Raw genomic sequence first — 9,947 nt, 5'->3', positions numbered from 1 at the left:
GCGCCAAACAGTCAAGGAGTGTTAGACATCCAGAACGTTGGACTATCATATGAGCAGACCATAAATGTACCAGAATGCAACGTACCGTCAGCATAAAAAAACAAACAAAAAAAAAAACAGAATTTTGTCTGGTGGATGTTCCAGTGGGTTTACGTCACTAGTCACTACGTAGAAAAATTTAATAATATTTATATTTGTTTTTGTTTGACGTATTTTAATGATTTTTCCACCACCTTGACCTTACGTCATTTTTTCCTGCCGATCTTGTCTAACCCTTCGCCAATAAACGTGGGATATAAAAAAAGTCTAAATGCAAATTTTTTTTTGAACACGTCCGAGCATTACTAACATATACTGTCAATAAACTGATTCTAAAAACCTCGGCGACCAAATTTCAAATTAGAATTTTTATGAGTTTTCGAAGACAAAAAGCGAGAAGCACGCATCCATATTATATTTTTTGGAATGTTAAGCTCGTGCAACCTATCCAGTATACTGTTATTTCACACTTCATGTGCCGAAACCTAGGTCGGTTTAGGCAGAGGTATAAAGGAACAATTAGCCATACCATCACCATCATATATGCGTGTATCGAAACCTTCGATCATATCGAGGACAGTTTATTTACAGGCGCTGCACTTTTCCGGCAACTTCTAGGTCCACGTACACAGGGTGGCTTTGGTCCCGCGCTCTTCTCCGCTCGTTATTGGTTTTAGCCCGCGAGAGCAAACGTACAAAGACGACGAGCGGCGTGACGATGCACTCTTGGAGCTGCTTGATTGTAGCGTCGGCTACGTTCAGACTTTGTCTAAAACAGACTTCTTGTTTATTGAAATGATATGAAATCTTCATTTTCCAGAAATTTACTTTGGTGGACCTCCAGACAAAAAAAAAAAACTACCATATGGCAACTTGACTGGGTCCATGGCCCTAAAGCAAGATATGCATAGCAATCTGGCAGAAAAGTAGGATACATTGAAAAGCCTCGTTATGCAGCATATAGAGTTTCTCTTACCAACTAGGAATGTATTTTAGTAACAATAAACAGAGCAAACAAGTGAGAGCGCAGGAACGTTCGGCAGCAAGCATATTATGCGAAAGCGAGAAAAAAAAAAAGTCATACAGAGATATCCGCGTTAGATAAAACACATATGAAATTCAGCTCTAGTCAGAGGGTATATATCTGTTTTCTAGACGTCACCTGTTGAGTAGAGATGGCACTAGTATGGCGAAGGGGTTGTAAAGCATGATTCGTGCAGAAACGAGGAACATACCATATCTGAGAGCGGATCATACCCGATCGAGATTTCATTTTTACTTAAGTCCGAGGTGCGCCAAAGAAATTATATGAATTCACTTGTTTCGATGAGGAAAGCATACAAAAGACGATACACGTGCATATTTGTAATGGCAATAATCCTGCATTTTCCGAACAGCAGTTTACTGTGATATAGGTAGTGTACATCAGCGATAACACGTAGTACCTTTTTTTTTTTAAGTATCAGAATTTCGTTTAAATTTGAACTTGTCAATTTGCCCCCCACGAGATGACGATAATTTATATGAGACCGGAAAACATCATGATAAATCATGAGTTCAATGCTAATTGGAAATATTCAGCGGCATCTTCTAATTACGCCAATGACTCTGCACAGCCTGCTGACCAAATTATCAATATGGCGATCCCACGACAGATGTTCAAAGAAAATTACGCCCAGCCTTTTGTTTTGCTTACCTATATCGATTACTGTATCACCTAAGGTAAAACATTCAGTGAAGGATGTGTGCTTATTCAATGACCGAAATATGACTGCCTTGGTTTTGTTTACAATAATTTTAAGGCGATTTACCTCAGACGATCTGCCAAATTTCGCGAAAATATCGTTCCCCTAGATGTCCGCGAGAACATGGAACTTCAGTGAGTCAATGCTTTTCCGATGCTTGTAGAAGTATGTCCTCGAAATGAAAAGCATCGGAAAGCCTAAGCATATAAAGGAACCAACTGTTTTTTTAGAGACGTATCGATGTTTATTGAGTTCGAAGGCGTCTTGTTGAAACATATAGAGCGACAGCTAGCGGCTTCTCGGAACCGTCTTTTTTGTGTGTGTGTGTGTGTGTGGATCTTATACCATGCAACATTCATCAGTCTGTTGAGAGGGCCGCCGACAAATGTTTATATAAACAATTGTGAGCGACACCCTGAACAGATTTTTTTCAAAGTGCCGTCGAGCGACATTGGCGGTCGGTCCATACCTTCGGCACGAAGCGATACGAGTCCCCGCCGAACTCTGACGGAGCAGTCATTTTCGACTCGAGCTGCACCGAGTTCAAGCCTAACGCTGACGTATATAGCTGTCGTGTTCAACACGTGATTAGGGTACGCGCCCACAAACAACGGTGGACTCGGATGAGTGGTGCAGCAGTCACGAGGTGACGCGCACTTTTGAAACGGGTCTTCCGGTTGCATCATGATTCTATAGAAATATTTTGGGTTCTTCGTACATACGAACACAAACAAAGGGGAGCGTGCGTACTTACCTTTATTCGAGTTTGTAGTTCGCAAATCCGCCTTTCGGGACTCGCTGCATTCAAACAATTGTCCTTAGGGAACACGCGTGCACTTCGATATCTGTTTGCACACATGGACGCCGGGTTTTCTTGATATGCGCTCGGAATGTTGCACAGTCTTTCAGCAGACAGGAAGAAAACAAAGAGAACAGCGGTGTAGGTGTTGTACGGCTAAAAACGATCGGCTTGTCTAGCCAACGCAGGTGGGGCATGATATCTATCCTGCAACTTTTACGGCATTTGCTCTCTTTCCTGTTTTTACTATTTTGATATTTTGATTTCAGTTTTTCCGCCTGCTGCTAGGAGCGATGAGTAACGTACTTGGATGCGCGGTTGAAACAAGCTCCCGCACTGCTATCTCTCTCACTCGCTTTTATTGTGGATAATAGAATTCAGACAGCAGTGGCCACCGTATAGAAAGACACGTTGCACTCTTAAGGGTGTAAAAGGGGTGTTTCAGAAGTGTATAACCTTTGCTACACTAATCAGCACGTTGGAGTGATGCACCCGTTGTAGTCGTGAAATGGGGTGTCGCTGCGTAGAACATCCTGCACTTTTGAAAAAAGGTGCGGAAATGGTTATTATGAGACGAGGCGAACGGCCATCTTTTAAAAGGGAACTCCGCCGATTTTTCGAGCTACCTAATCCAAAGGCATAATCTGAATACGGATGGCTTCCTGATTCTGAAATGCTATATCGTTCTCCCAGATACACTCTAATTAACTAAAAAAAATTTTTTTTTGTTTGCAGTCGATACCGAAACATAGTTCTCCCTAGTTTTTTCCCAGTTTTCGCCGGCACCCACGCGTGATGTCACCGGTGGACCGCGAGGCGCGCGGCCGGCAATCAGGTACGCTCGCGCCCGCCTTTCTCGCGTCTAACAACGAGAAAACCTGTGCGTTCGTGCTACTTGGAAGTTGATAATTATCTATAGTTGCTCAAAGTATGACCTTAACCAACGTGTTAACCTACAAAAAAAAAAAAAAAAAAAAAAAAAAAACAGGAGCAATTGGATTTTTGATAAAACCGTTTTTGCAACTCGGTACGCTCAAGCCGCGCCTCGCTAGTTTCGTCGTATTGCTAGTATATCCGTTTTCTTTTTATTAGAAGATGGCTGGCAAAATAAGGTCGAAGAGTCGCGCGATACATTTTTTGACGAATTGCCAAAGCACCACGGAAAATGCCCGGGATATGCGTACAGATGCCCCACACGCTCATATAACCTGAAGGAACGTGCCATTTGTTTTAGATTTTCTTTAGAAAAGTTACTGTTGCAGGCGCCAGAACGTGTAACTACTCTTGTGGCATGAATATGATAGCTCAATGCTAGCACAATCTAGCTCAATGCTGCGCTGTGCCTCCATGATCTTCCCAAGGACTACACGTTTCACGTGCCTCGTGCATCGGCACACCTTGCGCTACTTTTGAAACATGAAGGGTCTTTACCATGGCCAACACCGCCTGAGCCATTCTGAAACCCTGTTCCCCGACCACTCGATTGAAAATGTGTGCAATTATACGTGCTTAAAACACACTGAACTTTGGGTAATACGAACCGCTTGGCAGTTCTTCCGTGTACATGTTGTAAAAATACAAATACATATTATAACAAGTGTGCGTGAGTTAATAATAATAGTAATTTTTATTTCCTGACATGCATCTGTATGACGAGATGCGGAAAAAGAACACAAAAAAAAATTCAGCACATACAAATTGGACTGCTTAGGTACACGTAGCAGAGCGCGTTGGATAGAGTACAGTTCACACGGAAAGAATAAAAAACACAGAAAATACACGAGGGACAGACACACACGGTTCTTTCAACGAGCAACTACATTTAAACGATACTCATTACTCTGTGACCAAAGCGGTTCATCATAGTGTAATGGGCAACATTTATATGTAGTTGGTCGTAGAACGAACTGTGTGTGTCTGTCCCTCGTATATTTTCTGTGTCTTTATTCTTTCCGTGTGAACTGTAGACTGCTTACGTGTGGAATGCGAAAGAATTGTAGTCCCTTTGGTGCAATGTTTTTGATTTATATTTTATACATGCATTAAAGTTCTTTCCGCTGATTCGGTGTGCGATGCGCGGGAGGCAGCGCGCTCATTTTATACATCCTCCCCATTGGCTCCGGCGTCATGGGCCCAATGACTCACGCACAAGGCAACACCTTTAGTCAGCCAAGTGGCTGGTACCTGACGTGTGCAATGACGCACGCACTACGTACACCTTTAGTCATCCAGAACCGGGGTGCCGCCGTGGCTTTCGAGAAGCGTGCCCGTCTCGCACCCTGGAGGCCCGGGTTCGATTTCCACCCTGACAAAGATGCAGCAAAGTTTCTTTCTAAAACCATTAATTTATTGTGTCTGAAGATTGCTTATGTATTTTACTCTTTGCGCCGTCGGCCATACTTGGTACATCGTTCGGTCACGCCGCCGACGACGCCGGACTTTGGCGTAATGGGGCAAATAATGTTTTCGCATTAAAAAGTCTTCTGACGAGGCCATCAGCCCCTTTTTACAGCAGTCAACGCTGGGCAGGACCAGTATGATCATAAAGAAACAATTATACAAAAAATAATCAAATTTACATTAGCTAAGCATCGTAATCACAATAATTAATATCAACGTCATCAAAAGTTTCAAATAAAAATCATTCACATCGACATTATTGATATCACATTCATTAACATACAATTTTAGCGTTAATGTAAAAGTGTCCATTTCGGTTCCATTCAAAGAGAAAATATATATAAAGATACACGAAATACACTGGTATATTTTTTTCAACGTCAAATTACCAATAGAATTAATTATTAACAAAAAATATGAAAAGCACTACTAAAAAAAAAAAAAACACTTTGAAATATACTACCCACTCGCGGAACAATTTTTAAGTTTAGGTCACTGGAACTAAAAAAATGCGATTTTACTTTTTTTTTTTGAACATGTGGATTCTTCGACTTTGGCGTACTATTTCAACAATATTAGGGTAGGTATTTATAAGGTCAGATTGTTGGTAATCGCGTTTATTCAAACTATAATCAAAGGAATGAGTTATATAAAGCGCCCCTCTGAACACCCGTCCTGAAAAAAAATTCTGCCATTGTTATTTTTATCATAAATCAAAATGCAGTCAAAGACTACAAGGTACACAAGCACAAACACGCATACTATACTTCGTTTCAGCTTCCGTCCGAGCGCGGCCGATGTTATGAGCCAAATGGCCAATCAAGCACTGCAAAAAGCGCAGCGTCATGGCGTGCACTCTGCGCTTGATAAGGCTAGCCGGCGGAGGAGCACGCAAAGAGAGACGGCGAATACTGGCTGGTCCTATCAACTGCAGAGACCACGCCATGACGCTGTGCCTCTTTCGCTGTTTGATTGGCCCTTCGGCTCATAACATCGGCCGCGCTCGGACCGAAGCTGAAACGAAGTATAAAAGCGCATGGCCATGGTGCACGGCTGGCGCTCGATTGATTTAGCCGGTGACAACAAACGCACGAAAAGACGTCGAGCTCTGTGATGTAGTGTTTTTTGGCTCCGCTTGACTGGCCTCAATGACCTGTTATGTCGGCTGCGCTTTGACTTGCAGGGAAAATACATTTAAACGTTTATGTCGTGCAAAAGCTCTTTCGTTCACGAAATGCTGATAAGGCATGTCTTATATACGCTCTTTATCGTTTGATAACATTCTTCACTGACTGATTGAAAATGTTTTGGATTCTTGAATAGTTAAAACGATAGCTACTGGCTCGTGAGCCTCTAACGAAATCGCTTTGCCAACCCTGCAGCGCGGAACAAAGTTATAATCAAAGAACAATATTTGCCCAACTTGGAACTCTCGGTCGGGTAGATGAGCTAGCTGGGCTCCGCTTCTGGGCGAACTGGGCACTCCTAGCATCATTGGCACATTTGATGGTAGATGTGTTAGCGAGAGAACGCGCTGAGCGCTGAACGTGCACGGGCGAGCAGCAGAGAGGAGGGATTTAAGAGCAGAGGAGGAACATCAGTGGTATGAACAACGAGGTAGAGGGGCTTAGAGCGATAAACCGGGGTTCCGGTCTGCACTCGAAAGTGACCCCCATAAGGAGGCTGCCATTGTACGCAAATTTGACCACACGTCACATGACCAAACCAAATACGTGACGTCACAGGAAAGATGGCAGCGCCCATGCAGCGGCTGGCCCCAGCTGGGCCGGAGCTTGTCGGATGCTTTGTTGGTTGTCGTTCGTCTCGGCGAGTTGATTTCAGACGCGGAAGCCGTCATATGAGGCCGGTCGAAAGCGAGTTCAGAGTTCAGCGTGGTGTTTGACGTGGGTATAACGTGAAAATACGGAGAAACGGTGTGCATTTCGCTGGTGACCGACCGGGATATTGCCACGGAAGAGACAATCTGACCTACGTTGCTGAAACCTCGGATTGATTCGGATACCGCTAGGATAAAATTTAAGGCGACGTTTCTGTGCTCTCGTTGACCATCGGAATCTTCGAGGTTTGCAGTGAAGCGTGTGCAATATATTTGGATGCGCAGTTTAGCGACGGAAATTGCCTGAGTCGTGCTTGGCGGTGTGCAATCGCGGTGCAGCTTCGATCAAATGACCGAGGGCTCACTTCGGTTGTGCGGCGCACCGGAAGGCTGCCTTGAAGCTGGTAGTTCCCGTGCCGTGCTGAATGATGCTGTGCTGCTTACAAATTGTTCCGGCGTAGAAGTGCACTTTCACGGAGCACAGGTGTGCGGCGCACCGAAGAGCTGCCTTCAAGCTGGTAGTTCCTGTGCCATGCTTTAGGTGATGCTGTGCTGCTTCCGAAATTGTTCCGGCGTAGACGTGCACTTTCACGGAGCACAGGTGTTGCAGTTGGTATTGATCCCGCTGGTCTGTCGCACGTTTCGTCAACACAAACGTTTCATCCACACTCGTTACGCGAATTGCAAGCTGTCCGGACATTTCACCGAGCCTGTTACGTACCCAGCTCACGCCGCTTTGTGGCAACAGTCTGCAGTGGCTCATTACCAGAAAAGTGGTCCCACATCCATTTCAGTTCAGTTTGTCCACGGCAGTCGCCAAACCCCGAAGGAGAGGATTTATTCGGACAGAATGCCACTTAAGCAATGCAGCTTCTTCAGTGGTCAGGATAGATTCTCTTCTGCTAGTTTTGTTATACTGTCGCGGATCCTTGTTCCAGTCCTATCTTCTATCAATATTCACTATTCTGGGACACTGCAGGTCATGCTCAGCTGTAATCGTATGTTCAGGTGGAGGTACTGGGCACTTTACCCGTAGCCCTTCACTCTGTGTGAACCCGGCGGCTCTTCAGCCGAGTTACCCGATAATGGGACACGGCTGGCGGACTATTCTGCGTCTTATACCCCTGTCGAGCCGTAGGCAAAGTCCTGACCCGAGCCTGGCAGAACAACTGCAAGACGATTGAGTACCACAAGGAGTAACCTCGGAAATACACCACGAAGCACCTGAAATCCGAGCCAGTTGCTGCTACCAGGAAAAACCACCGGAATTCGGTCTCGTGTCAGAAAATCCGAAGCTGACTAAGCCAACAATGACAAACCTGTAGCAGCAGAACAGACCGTGCCCCCTCCCACCATTGTTTGCATGCCCGTCGCAAATCGCACTCCGACGCTTTTTCACGCAAGCTGTATGAAGACGTCAAGGACTGGATTGAACAACATGACAGTGTCGCCCGCCACATTGGGGGGACAGACAACCAGCTCCTGCAGAACCTATACTTCTCGTGGAGGAAACTGCCGGCGCTGGTCTGAGAACCATGGATTTTCCTTAACGTCATGGGAAGTTTGCAAGATCAAGCTGAAGCGCGCATCCGTCAGCCAACATCAACGAAAGAGAGCCGCATTCTTGATTCTGTCCAGGACACTGCCCCAATGAGAGCGCCACCGCACTCGTGGAGGATCTTTTGCGCAACAACAGTCGAAGTGTTCATATCACTGAGGCTTCCAACATGGAATGTGCACTGCATGCCCGAGCCTGCCACTATGAACAACTTCCCGGCGTCTCGACACTCGAGTTGTCCAGCTACTACTTCGACGCCAGCCTCCCAGGCATCCACGACATCACCCACGACGTTGTCTGGGAGGAGATCAGGAAGCTACTTCCTGCCATCAGTTGCCCGGCTTTTATTTTGATTGCCGAGATTGTTTCGGAACAAGTTTGACAGGTATTTCAACCGAGACTTTTGCGAGCGAAGCGGCATCTGACAAACCAAGGGCAACTTACGCCACAATGGCACGACGACCGCCACCGGCTGCCCCTTAGTATTCAATGCCAATTCAATGAGACACTCTAACGCTGAAGCATTCCCGACATTGTGTGTAGGACTGTGCTCAACAATGTACACCGAGGAAAACGTAGGTGATGCGAGGGTGCGACCGAAAACCACTTTGCTACCACTGCATGAAGCCTACCATGTCTACCAAAGCAGCCCGTACCAATGAGTTGGTTGGCGAGGGTTCGTGCCAAACGACCCTCGATTACGTCTCGAGGAGCGACCACGGGAGATTAAGGATTACCTTCGGCGACCTTTGTCCCTGATGCCGAAGGTGCTGAATCGAAGATTCTGATTCCCTGATTACCCCAAAGCTCCTCATGTCCATCACCTCAACAAGAGGTAAGCACGACAAAGCAGGTGAGCGGCGATGCAGTGACAGTGGATTTGGTGTCGGTTGTCGTCCAAGGACAGTACCTAAAAATTTGCTGACACCAATTTTCTGTGTCCACTCCACGAAGCACACAATTTCCAACTTTGAGGGAGAATGCCCCTGAGTGACTTGAAGGAATAGAATGGTTGGTTGCTCTCAAAAGTGAACTGCAAGCATCACCAGACTTGGATAGCAAACAAAAATTGTTGCCAGCTTTCAAGTCAACGGTACAGCAAAAGGCACAGCCACGTAAGCAATACATGCCCGAACTTGCTACATTGATGCCGAAAACTACCAGGAAAATTTTCGGATTAGAAGCCAGCCCTGCAGCTTCAGTGCACATGACGTATGATTACAAGACAGCATCAGTCGGCCAAAGTTGCCACTCGACCAAACTGAACACCGACGTGCCAGGAGCGTCATCCGACAACAAGGTCCACAGGTACTACGACTGAACGCCTGACACGAGACTGTCGCAGAAAGAACTCGTTATGGAACCATTTACTAAGAATCAATAATTTTGTAATCAAGTGGAAATAAACATATTTGATACACTAACCAGGTAAACATATTTCCGCTTGCCTTCATGCCTTGAGAGTCTACACACCGAGAATTGTGTTCACTGCACGCTCTGGACCTTACGAGGACACTCGCATCTCTGACCCTTCAATATTAATTAATGGGACATACCAGACTGGCAGAC

General features: G+C 45.5%; 1 pseudogene; it reads right to left on the bottom strand.

Annotated features, from left to right (window-relative positions):
• Nucleotides 1-1,136: 1,136 nt before the first annotated feature.
• On the bottom strand, nucleotides 1,137-1,739 carry LOC121836102 (annotated as a pseudogene).
• Nucleotides 1,740-9,947: the final 8,208 nt, after the last annotated feature.

Source organism: Ixodes scapularis, unplaced genomic scaffold (assembly GCF_016920785.2).
Source record: "Ixodes scapularis isolate PalLabHiFi unplaced genomic scaffold, ASM1692078v2 PGA_scaffold1__304_contigs__length_218370807, whole genome shotgun sequence".
Classification (NCBI taxonomy): Eukaryota; Metazoa; Arthropoda; class Arachnida; order Ixodida; family Ixodidae; genus Ixodes; species Ixodes scapularis.
Note: the sequence above shows the minus strand (reverse complement) of the source record. Positions and strands in the feature narration are given on the sequence as shown.